Source organism: Lutra lutra, chromosome 13, assembly GCF_902655055.1.
Source record: "Lutra lutra chromosome 13, mLutLut1.2, whole genome shotgun sequence".
In the NCBI taxonomy this organism is placed as follows: Eukaryota; Metazoa; Chordata; class Mammalia; order Carnivora; family Mustelidae; genus Lutra; species Lutra lutra.
In genome coordinates, this window is record NC_062290.1 from 55,382,615 (window position 1) to 55,399,833 (window position 17,219).

Genomic DNA, 17,219 nt, shown 5'->3' on the forward strand with positions numbered 1-17,219 from the left:
TCACAGACTAGAATATTAGCTGTGTGACCCTGGAAAGAAAAGTTTGCCAAACTCTATTGTAGACCATAACAATAAGCTCCCACATCATAACCCACTCTTGTTATATGTCCACAAACCTGGAGATTCAGCTTTAACATGTCTCAAGCCCTGGGAAATGGATTTTAAAGAACCAAACCGACTCTGAGATTTCTCTTTTCTGTTCCCTTTCCCATCGCTATCACTCCATGCTTCCAACTGAGGATTTCTGGTCTAAATGTGGAATGATCAGAGGATATGCATCAACAGTGGAATATCACTAGAATGAGGCTACTTGGACATACTCATCTTTCCCAGTGGGTCCAGCTATGTCTAGTATGTAACTGAAAAATAAAGGAAAACACAAAAGGCTCCCTAGTAACTACAGCAAAAGTATCAGCATAGAAGAGAACAAAGCAAATAATAATAATAATAATAATAATAATAATAACTTTCAAAAATATTAGCTTTGTCTTTAAATATTTATCAACAGAACTCCTCTTATCAAAAATTTATTGCAAAAACACTATCTAAAAACATAAAACTTGCCACTGATGTGGATAAAATCCCTTCCTAAGGCCTTAAAAGCACAGACCTTAGAAAATTCCATAATCCACCTAACCCTTAATCACAAATAATCCTATAAGCCACCATTTACCCATATAAAATAAATTATATAAATAAGTGTAGATTATGTTATTTTACTGTTCATCCTCTCATCTTTGGAAATGTTTCTTCAGTACATTTTAAATGTAATGTGTTCTAGTGAAATAAAAAATCAGAATCTGAATTATCAATACCATTCCAAATATTCTGAATGTTCCCTTTTATTACTCTTTGCTGCCAATCTGTTTGTAAAAGGACCATAAAGACTTATACCACCCTGTAATTGTGCACTGGCAATATAACATTTTTCACTTCCAAACTCCCATATCAATGCAAATTATCGTAATATACTCATATTTGAAATTAAAGCATCATGTCCAAAATGCTGTGTGTGCACAAATGTGTCATGCGTGTTGGGGACAGTGTGTGTTTACTTCATTTTTGGTCTCTATTTTAAGTTTAATCATCCTCTTCTAATTAAATGGAAATGTTTTTAATAGGATCATTAAAAAAGGAAAACTGGGTGCTAAATAAGAAATATTTCTAGGAAAACTGACCTTTTCCCAAAAGCAGGGAGTAAGCAAAATGGATGTTATTTTGTTAACATTTCTCAAAATGATGGAGTTAATCTTTTATGGAAGATGGCAAAAATCTGAGCAGTTTTCATCTTGTTATAATGTAGCTCCAAAGTTTCTAATGTCATAGAACTGAGAGAGACCAGTGCTATTATCAGATTCCTACTATGATGGGTGTCCTTTCCACAGGGGATTTGGCAAAACTAGTGATGAATCAAATTATTAAAATCTCTTTATCATTTTTTTCTACAAACTCTGGTCTCACTCTTCTTCACCCAGATTTTCTTTAGTACCTGCTATTAACTTACTTTGAACCAAAGAAATAGGTTTATTTAAAAGTGTATAAGTTAATAAAGAGTAAAATATGTAAATTGCTTTGTAAAAGTAAAAAAAATGGTTCAGATATTTTTAAATGAAATATATACAATAATACACATATATACATTCACATCTACAAATGCATGTTTCTATTTATATTTATTTTGTGTTCCTGTTTTAATACTAGTTTCAGGGAGATTATAATAAAACCAAAATGAGAGAAGACCAAAAAGTAGCTTATCAGAACAAAGTAATACCTCCTCTTAAATAGGTCAGAGGGATAAAAAATACAGCATTGGGACTATAGCTGATAGTATTGTGGTAACATTGTATGGTGACAGATGGTGCCTATACTTAGCACAGTGAGTAATATAAAAGGTATAGTATTGTTCATTTACTATGTTGTACACCTGAAACTAATATAATGTTGTTCACTAATTATACTTCGATAAAAAATAGAAGTAATGTAGCAAAGAAGGAGGAAAAAACTCTAGCTTTCAGTACCAGTTAAAATTTTCCAGTATCATACACTGAAAGGGAAACCTTAATTATATAACTCTCAATTGTCAGTGAAAAAGAGAAAAAGAAAAAAACAAAACAAAACCAAAAAAACCTTGTTCACCAGAAGATATTAACTATTTTTTTTTTCATGGTACTTATCTCTCAGGAAAATGTATCTCCAGTCTCTCTACTCTCTCTATAAAAATCACTGAGCAAAATAATGGAAGCTATCCTAAAGCACTCTTCTACAACTCTTAGGCTACTTAGAGAGCAGTTTCTTTTATTAGCACCTGGTCACAGCTGAAGGGGCAGAGCTCACTCATAATTCTCTCCATTCCATATTAGGGGAGGACAGGAAATATGATCTGGATTTTAATTTTCGGTGTTTTACCTTAACACTTGAATAAAGATTAATGTTCTCTTTCATGTGCAGAATGTTGGTTCTAAATTTCATTTTAATTTCAGACATGTAGACTATTCTGGATACACCAGAGGAGACAATTTTTAGGCGAAATGTAGCCATTTATGTAATTCAGCCTATCTGTGGACACAGATGTCAAATACTCCCAGGAATCTTACTGAAAATCTGGTTTCAATGTATAGAGTTTGTAATCCTTACTCTATAGCACAAAGGACCATAGTGCGTCTCTAAGGAGTTCTGAACAGGCCAGTATCCTGATGGGTACAATGAAAGGTTTGTTAGCCAAATCTCAATCCCACATTGTTAACTAAATACACTATCATCTACATTTAAATACATCATTTGAATGTTAAAGTACATGACTTTTATGAAAATATAATTTACATATTCTAAATGACAGTAAATGAACAAAAGCTTTAGTGTGTCTCACAGTTTTCTGTGCAAAGTAGTATTGAAGATATTAAACATGTGGGTCTTCCTGCTTTCATCAGGAAAAATGTGTCATTTTGACTATAAATTATTCCAAATTATTTAGGTAAAGTTTCATCTTAGAGGGTATTTGGATAAGAAATCTCAGAGCTGCTGCCTCTAAAAGAGAAACCTGGTGGTTTTTGCTATGAGTGGGGGGAAGTAGTAGAGAATATTCCAGTAGACTGATAACGGTATGCTTTGGAGTTACTAATAAATAATGTATGGTATAGATAGGATAATTATTTTTTTCTCTATTTTGTGGGCTATATCTGAGAAAAATCATACTGAGCATTGTTTTTTTTTTGTTTTGTTTTTGTTTTTGTTTAAAGCATTGAAAGCCAACACATAAAAGGCCCTAATGGAATGTTTTTTTAAATGACTCAATACAAGTAATCATATTTTCCACAGTCAAAGATTGTATACAGTCAGGGAAATTCCCATTCATGTAAAAAACTGATGGGCAGAAAGCACTCTTCTGACATCAGTGGATACACGCGTGGTGTCTGTGCATACAGGAGGGAGACCAAAGACACACAGTAGGACCCACAGGGACACACAGCACAGCACCGAAAATCTGCCAGGTTTTCACAGGTTTATAGTAACATATATAGGATTTTAAAAAATTCAAGACCTTGTTAATATTTGGGTATTCTCAAAGAGTTTCTGTGTCTACATCTAACACATAATAGTGCATTTGTTTAAATAGTCTTTTTTTTATCTTTTGGTAAATTTTTCTGTAAAGCCATTTTTAACTTTTTAAAACTAGAAAAACTAGGACTGCTTTAAAAATTAAAAGTGAAAAGCAGCTTAAGTGTGTCATCAGTCAAGTTATCCTTTACTCTGCTAATCATTCATACTAACCCTCATCGGTTATGACATAATCAAACCCAGTTAGAAGGACAGAGGTAATTTGGTGAGAGTGTTAATTAATATTCCTGGCAAAAAACTATAATGATATATCAACTATATACAGACCTGTTTCTTATTCTCATAGACATTTGCAGAGTTTCCCTGTCTATGCAGAGTTTTATCAATAGTTAGCCATAGATGGTATAACTTTGAAACCCAGCTAAACTTCAGTGACTTTCTTTGCGCAGTGGCAGTATCGTAGCCAATGAGGTTTATCCGAGGCGTGATTATTGCTAATTGAAAACTTTTCCCAAACTTCAGTGACTTTCAGGTAAAATTTTATTATAATTTCTTTGATAATCTGCAATGGTACACTAGTAATGACTTCCCTTTACTCCTGGTTACAGACATGGGAACCCATTTAAAAAAATAATAATAAAGCCTGACCAGTTATAGGTGACTATGCTTTGGATACAAATAGGCCAAAACTTTCATTTTCCTGGGACTTGAGCAGAGAATCAGTTTGTCACTGACAAACTTTCCCCATTTGGGTGCCAAAAGTTCATTCACCTTGTTGCTACATCATCCTCAAAAGCCTTGTCATTTTCTACATGAAGCCGTTCAAGAAGGAAAAAGTAGGAAAGCCCAAACATAGGAAGCTTCAATGTGACAAGCCTCAGGGCACACATCCCTTCCACTGTCATCTCATTTACTTAAAATTGAGGCAGATAGCCATAACCAAGAGCAAAAGAGGCTAGAAAATGTCTAGCTGCATGGCGCACAAAAATGGGAGAATGGGCTTTGTTGACAGCTAACAGTATCTCCTGCAGTTTCTGAGTTAAATTCTATAATAAGCATACAAAACAAAGGATCCTTATTGTTATGGACCTTAAAAATTCTGACAGTCTCATATTTTAACTTCAGTTTGGTAACAAAGTACTTATTATTTTTTTTTATTTCTTAATTGTAACTCACCCAATCCCTGCAAAATGTAGCTCCAAAGTTTCTAAAGTGTTTTTGTTTTTGAAATTCAAAGATAATTGTAGTTAATGCAGTTGTGTTTCATTCATTTTCTAGTTCTAGGATGAGAGCTTGGAATAATTGCTGGTTAACATAAACATGCCAAACACTCATTTAAGTTTTAAAAGTTCTTTATCATTGCCATTTTTAAATTGCATTTAATTGTATTTTTAAAAACGAAAATCCAACTTAAGTTCTTATTAAAAACATATAGGTAAATAACAGAATAATAAAACTATTTTGATTTTGAAAACACGAGGTCTTGTATTATTTCTTTTAAAATATAGTCACCTATGAAACACTTCAAATTTCTTAATGAGTTTTAAACTGTGGACAAATTTTTGAAATGGCTATCTTTGTTTGAAAAATTGGAAATCTGGCCTTCAACGATCTTTGTTCTTAAAAATGCAGATTAATTTAAAACAAGAATAATGTTCTCTTACATAAGTAAATGATATTATATCTTTGAAATTTTATCAGTGATAGCCTTGAAGCAATGCTTCTGAGAAGTATGGCAAAATGAATCTCCCTAAATAGGAATAAAATATAAATCCAGAGTTCTGGCCTGATTGTAAAAAGTACTAGATAGGAAAGAAGAAACAAAGTCTAGTGTTTCAGTTTTAATGTGTGGAGTAATTTTCTTCCATCAATTCACATACAGCTTTCAATACCAATCTCTTCCCTGTAAAGCTGGATAAATCAATCCAATGAGTGTTGACATTTTAGTCTGTCACAAACTGTTGTTATGTGTATAACAAGTCATTGAAAATGATTAAAAATATAAGTACATGAATAATGAAAAAAATATATAATATATAACATCCATGCCTTTAAAGAGTTTACAAGCTACTTAAAAAGAATAAAGTCCATGTGATAAAAATGCCAAGTGTGTGATTGAAGGAACAGAATTTTACCAAGATTTGCAGATTTAATTGATCTATTTTATGGTCTACTTCTAGCTTTATCTATTCTTTAATAACTTAATAAATTTTTATATGTTAGTTCTTTGTCAGCGAAATATAATTTTAAAAGTCCATGTCAAAATCCAAGGATTATCCCTTTAATAAGTCTATGATTTTAATTAAAAATAAATTTTGTACCAATCTCACAACCATTTCTTATAAGACATGTGAAAATTCTAGACACTCTATCAGTGTCCCTTCCCAGATAGGGTCAAGAAATAAATCAGAATTTTGAATCTTTGATAGGGATAGATAGACCAGAAGATAGACCAGAATTTTTGAATCCTTTGACAAGGCATAGTCAACAGTTAATTTTTTTTAGAAGTATAAATTATGAAATACAAAGCATTTAAAATATTCTTGATTGCTAGGGATGTACTAATGAGCAAACTTAAGCAAGAAAAGAAACATTATATATTAAGGACAATTTTATCTTTATACTCGAAGTTAAGGTTTCCCATATAAGCTATCAGACAATGATTGAATTTGAATTTTAGATAAACAACAAACATTTTTTCACTACAAGTATGCATCAAGTATTGCAAGGGACAGGCTTATCTTAAAAAAGAAAAAAAAATATGTTATCTGAAATTCAAATTTAATTGTAAGTCCTGTATTTATATTTGATAAATCTTGTAACCCCAGAGTCATAGGTACTTCTGATTTTTTTGTGTCTTACAGGGACACACAATCATTAGAAAATAAAACAATGCACAAATAAAGATCACAAACCAAAATCTAGAGACATATAGTATTTTTCAGAATTTGGATGATTTTATATTTTAGAAAGAATATATGCCATATATTATGTAACACCACAGAATGGGATCAGGAAGAGTAACACGAAATCAATGACTTAAATATTTCTGTAGCAAATTATGATTATTACATGGATTATATACATGTCTGGATAGAATAAGGCCCATTCAGATCTTGGCACCAAATCAGGTGTAGGTACTAAACCTATAAAGAAATTATTTTGAGGACTTTGAGCTCATGGATTTCAGATAAGTGGCTTTAATTACGTAGACTACTCTAATGACAGAATTATCATCTTTCAATTATTCAAGCATCAGTTCTCAGGAATAGGTTAGTCTCTGTTTCCTTCATTTTCTTCCTTCCCTGAAGAGGATGGCTTCTTCCCCAAGGATGGGATGTATACATGCTGCTTTGATCACAGAGCAAATCTTGTTTGTCTCTCACCTACATGACTTTCATGATCTTTTGCCATCCCAAGAAATTCTCTGATCTCACCTGATCCTCTTTACCCAGCTGGAGAGTAAGCATAGAGAATGACTAGGGAGTTAAATTTATGAGATAAATTCAATTTCCTGTTTGGAATGCAGGAACTTAGTTACTTAGCAATGTGATGGTGAAAACTGAAATTTGCCATGCTTACTACCTTGTCCTAGGACCTCTGAAAGTTACTCAACACTTCTGTTAATTGGCCATTGTCAAATTTAGGTAAATCTGTATAGTGTTAGCAGACACTATAGAAGATCTACACCTTCTTTGTCAGTTGGTTAAGATGTGGATATTTCCTATCATCCAAATAATACATTATTAGATATAAAATCTGTATTATCAGATATAAAGAACTGAAGACAGTTGATTTCTGTCTGCTATAAAGTAGATGAGAGTATAAGTTTTATTAATGTTAATGAATATGTTCTTTAATATCTAAGAAATCATTTTCACCATGTTCTTCCCTCTTTCTCAGTTCTTCTCTTCCTTGTTATCTCACTTTCAGAACATCTAAGAAATAACTCTAAATAGTCACCCTACATCAACTGAGATGCTAACTTCAGATCAATACTATTAGAAGAAGATGGCTATAAGACAAATAATTTACCAAAGTATTGAACTGAACGGTTTTTGTATGTGATTATGTCATTTGGTTTTTGTTGTTTTTAATGAAAGTTATAATAGCATCTGTAGACAGATGTGTGGTCCAGTAAGTAAATGGAAGCCAAGAATATCCAATAACCTACCAGAAAGAGAATAAAATAGTAATTTTGATGGCTATCAAAGCAGGATTCAAAGCCCCAAATTCGAAGCTGGGGTGGAAAAGTCCACTTTCACATTCATTATAGGAACATGGCCAAAGGTAGAAAGTATATTTCTTTGGTAAAGGTTTTCAAGTAATTTCAGGCCCTCTCCCATTTAAACATCCTGACACCAAACACTAAGGCTTCTTAAGCTGAACATCTTGAAGATTGTAGTGATATCAAGCTCAGCAGCATATAATCCTCACAGAAATCTCTGAGGTAGTTATTAACATTTAATAATAGGATATCACATATTAGGATATTTTCTTATAAACAATATTGTATATTATTTGAGCATAATCAATGGCAAAAGAGTTTCACCATGCCAAGTCTATACTCATGTTTTAGCTCTGCTTTCAGTTTGTCAATAAAGTATTATAATGACAGTTTTCAACCATATTTCCAACAATTTTATTTCACTTAGATATTTAATGGATTTTTTTTTCATTTATTAGAGTGAAGAATTAAAGAAAAAATTCAAGCCACTATCCAGAACAACGAATACTTTGCAGAAAAAGACCGAGACTTAATATTTAGGAAGGATTTCTACTCACTGACTGAAGTTCCTTTCTTCCACGCAAGTTTGGTATCTTTTCAAGATTGTGATTTACTTCGTAGATTAGATGTTCTTGTCTTATTTATGTAACCCTTGGTGTCCCTTTGCCATCTCAAACAATTATCAAATCTGATCCAATCCTCTTTTACTCAAAAATCTTATATTTGTATTTATTCTACCAAGTAACTTTCATCCTGGTTTCTCAAAATTTTTGGAGAATCATCTGAGATAATGCACAGGAACCCATCATGAAAATGCTGAAGCACTAACAAAGTTAAAAATGCTATTTCTAGGGGGACGCCTGGGTGGCTCAGTTGGTTGGACTGCCTTCGGCTCAGGTCATGATCCCGGAGTCCAGGGATCGAGTCCCGCATCGGGCTCCTAGCTCCATGGGGAGTCTGCTTCTCCCTCTGACCTTCTCCTCGCTCATGCTCTCTCTCACTGTCTCTCTCTCAAATAAATAAATAAAATAAAATCTTTAAAAAAAAATGCTATTTCTAGGGGCACCTGGGTGGCTCAGTGGATTAGGCCGCTGCCTTCGGCTCAGGTCATGATCTCAGGGTCCTGGAATCGAGTCCCGCATCGGGCTCTCTGTTCAGCAGGGTGCCTGCTTCCCTCTCTCTCTCTCTGCCTGCCTCTCCGTCTACTTGTGATCTCTCTCTGTCAAATAAATAAATAAATAAAATCTTTAAAAAAAATGCTATTTCTAGAGAAGGGTAAAGTTAAAAAAAAGTAGAGTAAGATAATGTATGTATGTGGAAATGTTTTGTTAGGCGACATGCACTATCATAAATCTAATAATATTCAATATTCAACAGGTAAAATAGAAAATCTAACTGCTATTTTTTTTTTTAAAGATTTTATTTATTTATTTGACAGAGATTACAAGTAGGCAGAGAGGCAGGCAGAGAGAGAGAGAGAGAGAGAGAGGAAGCAGGCTCCCTGCTGAGCAGAGAGCCCGATGTGGGGCTCGATCCCAGGACCCTGGGATCATGACCTGAGCCGAAGGCAGAGGCTTTAACCCGCTGAGCCACCCAGGCGCCCCTGCTATTTTATTTTTAAAAGCACTATGCCCATTCCCAAGACCTTGAAAAGTCATTATCATTCCAATTCCTTCATTTGTATTATTTATTATTTTATTTTATTTTACTATTTAATGTATTATTTATGTATTACTTCTACCTTTAACATGAGGAAATATATACATATATTTTTAAGGATAGGATTCTGTCTTACTCTTATGTATTTATCCTCAGCACACAGGATGAAAAACACGTATCTCCTTAAAAACCAAAGTACAGTCATTAAATATATCTTAGATAAATTTGGCTTGTAGAACATTATAAGAAAATGTTGCTACCAACCTAATAGTAAGATCAAAGTAGATAACCTAAAAAATTTTATTTTTGAGCCCATCAGACACCTACAGTCACAAAGCAACCAGTGAACTAAAATTCAAAGGACAGGATTAGTTCCTTTGATGTTATAAGCTGTTTAAAAAAGGTGCACCTGGGTGGCTGAGTCAGTTGAGTATATGGCTCTTGATTTCTGCTCAGGTAATGATCTTGGCTAAGGTCATGATCTCAGGGTTCTGAGATCAAGCACCAGCTATAGCTCTGTGCTGATTGTGGAGCCTGCTTGAGATTATTTCTTCTTCTCCTCCTCCCTCCACTCATGGCCTCTCATGGAACTCTCTCTCAAAAATTTAATTAAGTAAGTAAGTAAGTAAATAAAATATGAAGAATGAGGGCACCTGAGTGGCTCATTAGTTAAGTGTCCAATTCTTGATTTCTGCTTAGGTCATGATCTCAGGGTCATGAAATTGAGCCCTGAATCGGGAGAGACTCCACTCAACGGGGAGTCTGCTTGAGATTCTCTCTCCTCCTTCCCCTTCAAATAAATAAATCTGTCTTTATTAAAGTATGAAAAATAAATTTTATAGCATTTCTATAACAAAATATATGAAAATAAGAACGCAAAGTACAGTACACTAAATACATTGTCATGAAGTCCATAAATTGGAAATCCATTATTATGAAGTCCTTAGATTTTTTTTAAGTTAATAAAGTAGCTTTGGATCCAGACTGGGATAACTTTAAAACTCATTTTTTAATGCCCAAAGAAACCAATAAAAAATAAGACAAAGAAGAACAGATAAAAATTCATTAGAGAAGATGAAAGGGAATGCTATAAGTCATTCACCAAAAAATAACATAGGAAGTTAAAAACAGAGGAAACAAGAGAATACAGAAAACATGGGAATCAAACATCAAAATTTAAAATTCAAATTTATCAATAATTAAGTTAAATGAATCAAAGACCCCAATTAACAGGTAGAGCATCATAATACACAAAAAGCAAGATGAATTATGGTTTTACAAGACACAAACTTAAACATTAAAACACACACAAGTAATTTGAAGGTAAAAAGATGGGGAAAAAATTACCCCACAAACTAAGTGGGAGAAAGCCAGTGTGACTTACTAATATGAGACAAAATAAAATTCAAGATAAAGGGAGTGACCATAGATAAAAGAGTCCTTTTTATTCACTATTTTAAGTTTTTATTTAAATTTTAGTCAGTTAATATATAGTGTAATATTAGTTTCAGGAGTAGAATTTAGTGATTCATCACTTAAATGTAACATACCATGCTCATCACAAGTGTCCTCCATAATAACCACCTCTTTCCATGAACCCCTCAGTTTGTTCTCATCCTTCAGAGTCTCTTATGATTTGCCTCCCTCTCTCTCTTACTCACTTTTTTTTCTTTCTCAAACAATATAAATGGTGCTAGAATGTATTATGCTAAGCAAAACAGGTCAGAGAAAGACAAATACCATATGATTTCACTCATATGTGGAATTTAGAAGAGTCATTTTCCAGTAAAGGAGTAGTCGGTTAATCAAGAAAACATCATACTAAATGTTTATTTACCCTATAATCAAGTTTCTGTGTGCAGGAGAAAAAAGACTGACAAAGCTAAAGGGAATGAGGCACAAATCCCCCAATCATTATTGAACACATTAGCATACCTCTTAATAAATAGAACAAACAGAAAAAAAACCATAAAGATGTGGAAGATTAGAACTCTACCTTAGTAGTTGAAACTTAACCTCATTAGTTATCACAGAAATGCAAAGTTAACTGTAGTGAGGCACAGGAGATACACACTAAAATGGAGAAATGGAAACACTGACAACACTGTAGAAAATGTGGAGCAACCAGAGCTCTCATAAAAGGCTGATGGGAGCACAAAATGTTTCATATATATTGCATGTAATTTCCAGTTTAAGAAGGTGCATAATTCCACCCCTAGATATTTATCCAAAAGAATGAAAAACAAGGTCTACAAGAATCTTTCTAAGGAATGTTCATTATAGGTTTATTCATAAAAGCCAAAGACTGGAAATAATGCAGACTTCTACCATCAAGTAAATGTATAAGCAAATTATAGAATATTAATACAGGGGAATACTACTCAGAAGTAGAAAGAATGGGTTACTGATAGATCTAACAGTATCAATAATCTCACAAATATTATAAACAATGAATGAAACTAGGAATAAAAGAGTGTACACCATGTAATTCTATTTATATAAAATTATAGAAAGGCAAAACTAATCAATGGTTAGATCAAGGGTTTCTTACTGGTAGGGGTCTTGTCTGGTTTGACCACAAAGGTGTACATGGAAACTCTGTTAGGGTAATGGAAATATTCTGTGTCTTAATATTTAGTCATCAAATTTGATTAAATGATTTAAGATTTGATCATTTCATGATATATAAACTACATCACAGAAAAGTTTTGAAATTCATGTAAGGTATATCACTTTTTTAAAATATTAATTAAAATGTTTTAAGGAAAGCTGGCAAGAATGGTGGAAGCCTGATTCTACATAAAAGTTCCAAACAGCAACAATATGACCCAATCTTAAATTTAAAAAAAAAAGAATAAGAAAGACACAATCACTTTCTTCAATAGCAAACCATTCCATATATAAATTCACTTCCTCTGTGTTTCTCCATTAAATAGACTGTAATTGACCTGAGGATAGTGCTATTTATTTTAAGGGTGAAGACAGAACATGTACTGATAGGGTAGATGTAACCTTCTGACTTAGGGCTTTTTAGATCAGAGATTTTGATATTATTTAAAATATTTTCCTAGTATCCCTCAGCTTTAACTTATTAACAAGTAAGAAAACACTAAGATGAGAAATAGAAAGGCAGAAATGGAAAATTGAAAGTTATCATAGACCAAATGTTAAAATGTTAAAAATGTTAAAACAGAAGCCAAAAATGATAGTCACTTTATACTACGTGAAGAGTATCTTTAATTATATATTTCTTTTCAAAATAGTAAATTGATCTAACCAGAAATGTATCTGCCTGTAACATTTTTGGCTAAGGTAATCAAACTACTATACTATTAGTGACAAATATATCTCACATCCAATATGAAGCCCCAGTTCTAAAATAACTATTACATATAGACTGCTATGTACTAGAATACTGACAGATCAATGATGGTGCTGATGAAAACAATGATGACGAACAAGATATTCAAATCTCTTCCTCTTACTGACCACTTATTATGTGCCAAGCATTCTCCAAACACTTCCTCTAACTCTTCATTACATGATCCAACTGTTAGCATAATCTTTCAGAGAAAGTATTATTTTCTTTTAAAATAGAGAAAACTGATGATCTAAAATGTAAATGCTTAAAGTACCACAGGTGGTAAGTTGATAAATCAGAGATCAAACTTGGATCCAAATTCGGTTATGTCTTATAACAAGTATTTAACCATGACTACATATAACCTCTCAAACAGTAACCACCTTACCATTAAAAAGTAAAATTAATAATCATGTTCTATGTACTTTTGTATTGCTAACATAAAGCATGGCCATGGAAAAGAGGAGGTCACGTATATAAATAGTTCCTAAATCAATCTGTACAAAATAAAAAAAAAATTAAAGAAGAAAAGAAAAAGAAGACACATTTTGGCCTCAAACAAGCAGTATCATTTCCACAGAATATGAGGGGGAAGAAAGAGAGCTTCTTTGCTTTTATTTTTTTTCCTTTAATCTTTTGATCTGAAGGTCAGGTACTTATAAGGGTGCTTGCAAAGACTTGAAAAGACTATACTTAAAGTAGAACCTGGAAACAGCACCTATTTTTCTCTGAGATTAGAATGAAGGGTTTGCTCATTGTCTTACCTGTTCGTGAGACTCAGAAAGAAGAGCAAATCAAAAAGTTTTGAAGATGAAATATAGTGTCAGTCTGTCTTCATTAACTTCCTTTACTTTAGCCCACGGACCTACCAAAGGAACAGAACAAAAATATACTTTAATGCAAGTTTAGAGTATCTCATCCTTGTGATAAGAATACATAAAATCTTTTCAACTTGTATAATTCTTCTGCATCCTAATTAAATCATACTTACTTTACTATTAATAGAGTAGTTTTCTGAAGTGGAAAAAAAAAATCCAGATTTGGAATTGGCATGTTTAATAAACAGGAGATTACTTTATAGTAACATTTAAAAAGTGATAATTAAATTCATTTGTAGTAATTTCTACTATTGAAAAAGGTTTAGGATCAAAAGTGAGCATATTTAAATCCTGCAAAAATTTTCTGTGATAAGAAATCTAAAAGAAAATACTCATTTCCAGATATTGTTAGGATGGTCAAACCCAGAATTTTTTCCAAAAAAGAAAATATATGTCAGATATTATAAAAATCACTTTTCATTTAAATGAAAAGAACCATGATGAAGTGTAAATTACAAGAGGGAACATCTATATTTCTCATGATCATGTCAGATATGGCAACATCCACAGAAATAAGTACTCATAAATTATTATTCATAGATGACACATTTCATCTTATGTTTAAACCGTCATAATTTGTGGATGAATACTGGTTTTGGAAGAGCTTAACACACACTTTTCTAGCAGGGTCTTTTTATGCCTCTCTGGTTATACAGTCAAGCCAAACTAACAAAACAGACCAGGTAAAAGTCATCATTAAACAAAATGACCTGGAGTGTCAACAGGAAAGCTTTTGACTCTACCAGCATATTCAAGCTTATTTGTTAGACAATTACTTATTCCTTATCCTGACCAAATCAAAGCCAGATATCCAGAAGTTAGAAGTTGCATAAAGGTCTTCTAAACTATATGTAATTCTAACCTTTTCAATCGTTGACCGTAAGATGCTAAAAAAGGAACAGGAAATTAAATCCAAAATAAGTAGGAGAGTGACATATTAATTAGAGATCAATGACAGAGAAGGCAAATAATGAAAATTAACAAATTCAAAGTTAATTGTTAAAGATTTATAAGACAAATCCCCAGAAAGAATGAACAGAGACATAAAAAAAGAGAAAAGGAAATATATGGCACAGAAAAAGATGGAAGATGCCCCTTGTCTGATTTCAAGGCTTAGAAAAGAAGTACAGCGGTCAAGAAAGTGTGATACTCATATTAGGGTAAGGAAACATAGCAATAGGATATTATGAATTCTAGAATTAGACCTGCATATACGTGAGCAGTTAATTTTTGTGAGCAAGACAAAGTATATGTGAGGATAGGCATGGTTCTTGCACCTCACATGGGTCACCAATTCAGGATTGGTCTAATCCAGAAAGGTGCTGATTTCATTATATAATTTCATTCATTTCTGCCATTACACTTTTGGAGTCCAAGGGTGTGTGTGTGTCTGTGTGTGTGTGTGCACGCTTGTGCCCAAATACACACATGCATGCGGGCATACACATTATATAAATATATACTACACATATATAGTTCTCATTTTTCTCACAACTCACTTTCTCGTATATTTCATATGTACGTCTGTATATATGTGTGTCTCATCAAGGAATGTGAGGTTTTTATCCTCCTAGAAGTTTTTATTTTCCATTGAAGAGGAATCTGAGAGGATGGTCCATGTGTCTTGAAAGTGAAGTACTTTTCAGATCCTTTGACATCAATCAAATATTAATTATTCTCTCCATATATTCCATTTTAAATTGCTTCTACCGTAGGCAGGATTTATAAGTGAAATATATTTTTATTTCCCTTGGTATGGCAGATTAAGTGAGGTATGTAGTTAAATTATTAGAAGTTCACAAATGAATTGTGTATAGAAATCTATATGAATTTGAGCTCTAAATTTTTATACCACACATGCCCTTCCTACTGTCTCATTATATTCTGTAACTGGTCACAGTGTTTATGCAACAAATACTTATTAATAGCTGTTCTATTCAAAACACCAGTTCAGGGATCACCAGTGGTAAACACATTCCAAAAAAGTTCAAACTCTTTTTTTTTTAAGATTTTATTTATTTATTTGTCAGAGAGAGAGAGAAAGAGAGAACACACAAGCAGGCAGAGTGGCAGACCCTGGAAGAGAGAGAAGCAGGCTCCCTGCCAAGCAAGGAGCCCAACTCGGGACTCAATCCTAGGACTCTGAGATCATGACCTGAGCTGAAGGTAGCGGCTTAACCGACTGAGCCACCCAGGTGTCCCAAGTTCAAACTCTTTTAGGACATCCATTTTTTCCCCCATCTATTTAACTTAAGTAGCAATAGAAGATTTTAAAGGCAAATACAGAAGATTACATAGTTGTGAGCATGGCTCTTTTAACATTAAGAAGACTGGGTTTTCTTCAGTAATCAAAAACCTGATAAAAACAACATGAAGAACAGTAAATTATTAAGTGCCTGGATTTTAGTTTTCCAGGAAGATTGCCCAGAAAGTAAAAAAACAAAAACAAAAACTAAAAACCACCTTTCATAATCTCTCATTAAGAGCAGAGTAATAATAATAATAATAATAATAATAAAAGAACAGAGTAATAATTTGAGACTATCCTTTTAACAGAGGAAACAAAACTGTGTACCACTCTACTTTTGATAATAAAACTCACTAAAAATTGAAATACATCTATTCCAATCTCAACTAGTTGAACTACACATAAAATTACTTTCTCAAGATTCTTTCTCCAAAAAACTTCCACAACCTTTTGTGTATTCATTCAGATTTTTATGTTTTTTTCTCTTTCCCATTCTGGAACAAATGGTGATTCAGCCTCCCTTACCTACTTTTCTTTACACAAGTGTTTCTTTACACTCCTCTTATTTCTAAATAGTTTCACTTAATTACATATTGATTAAAATTCTTAATGCTTAGAAATTTCCAGTAAAAACTACAAAGTAAGAAGTTGAGAACTTTTATACTAGCATTCTGTGAATTGGCAAAGTTATAAAATACTTTCATAAATTCCAGAAGTATTTTCTTCCTCATAGTAAATTCTTCAGCATGGCACAAAATGTGTACTAATAGACCCAATTATCTTTAGTTCCTCTGTAAAAGGAAGCCAAAATCAGATAAACTTATGTTCAGTAATTAATCTTTCAGTATTTTACCTTAGTTAGAAATGATCTACATAGTCAATAGATAGCCATCATTCAACTATTTCATTATAATTTTAGGTTTCAAGTTACCAAAAAGATTTTGGAAACTCTTTTTAAGTTGATATATCATAAAATATAATTGTTGAAAAAGTTCACATATAAACTTTTATCTTTTATCTGTTTAATTTACATGTTCTTAACAATTATGTTTAAAGTACTCACGAAAATTGCATGAGGCATTAAACAGCTTAATCATCATAAGTTATCTCTCTTGCGGGCAAATTCTACAACCTGAGCTTATTTGACTTTCAATAAATCTAAGTAGAGTACTAGTTGTATCTGCATTACATTTAATATTGATAACTCTAAAAACAAGCCTTAAGGTCTTAGTAAGATTTTACCATTTTTGTACATATCTATAGCTTCCAGGACCAGTTCTTAGACATAAA

General features: G+C 32.6%; 1 non-coding gene across 1 annotated transcript; it reads left to right on the plus strand.

The window, feature by feature from the left end:
- Positions 1-3,992: 3,992 nt before the first annotated feature.
- On the plus strand, positions 3,993-4,127 carry LOC125084209 (U4 spliceosomal RNA). The gene has a single exon (XR_007122546.1). It is a non-coding gene; the product is annotated as a U4 spliceosomal RNA (small nuclear RNA).
- The last annotated feature ends 13,092 nt before the right edge of the window (positions 4,128-17,219 follow it).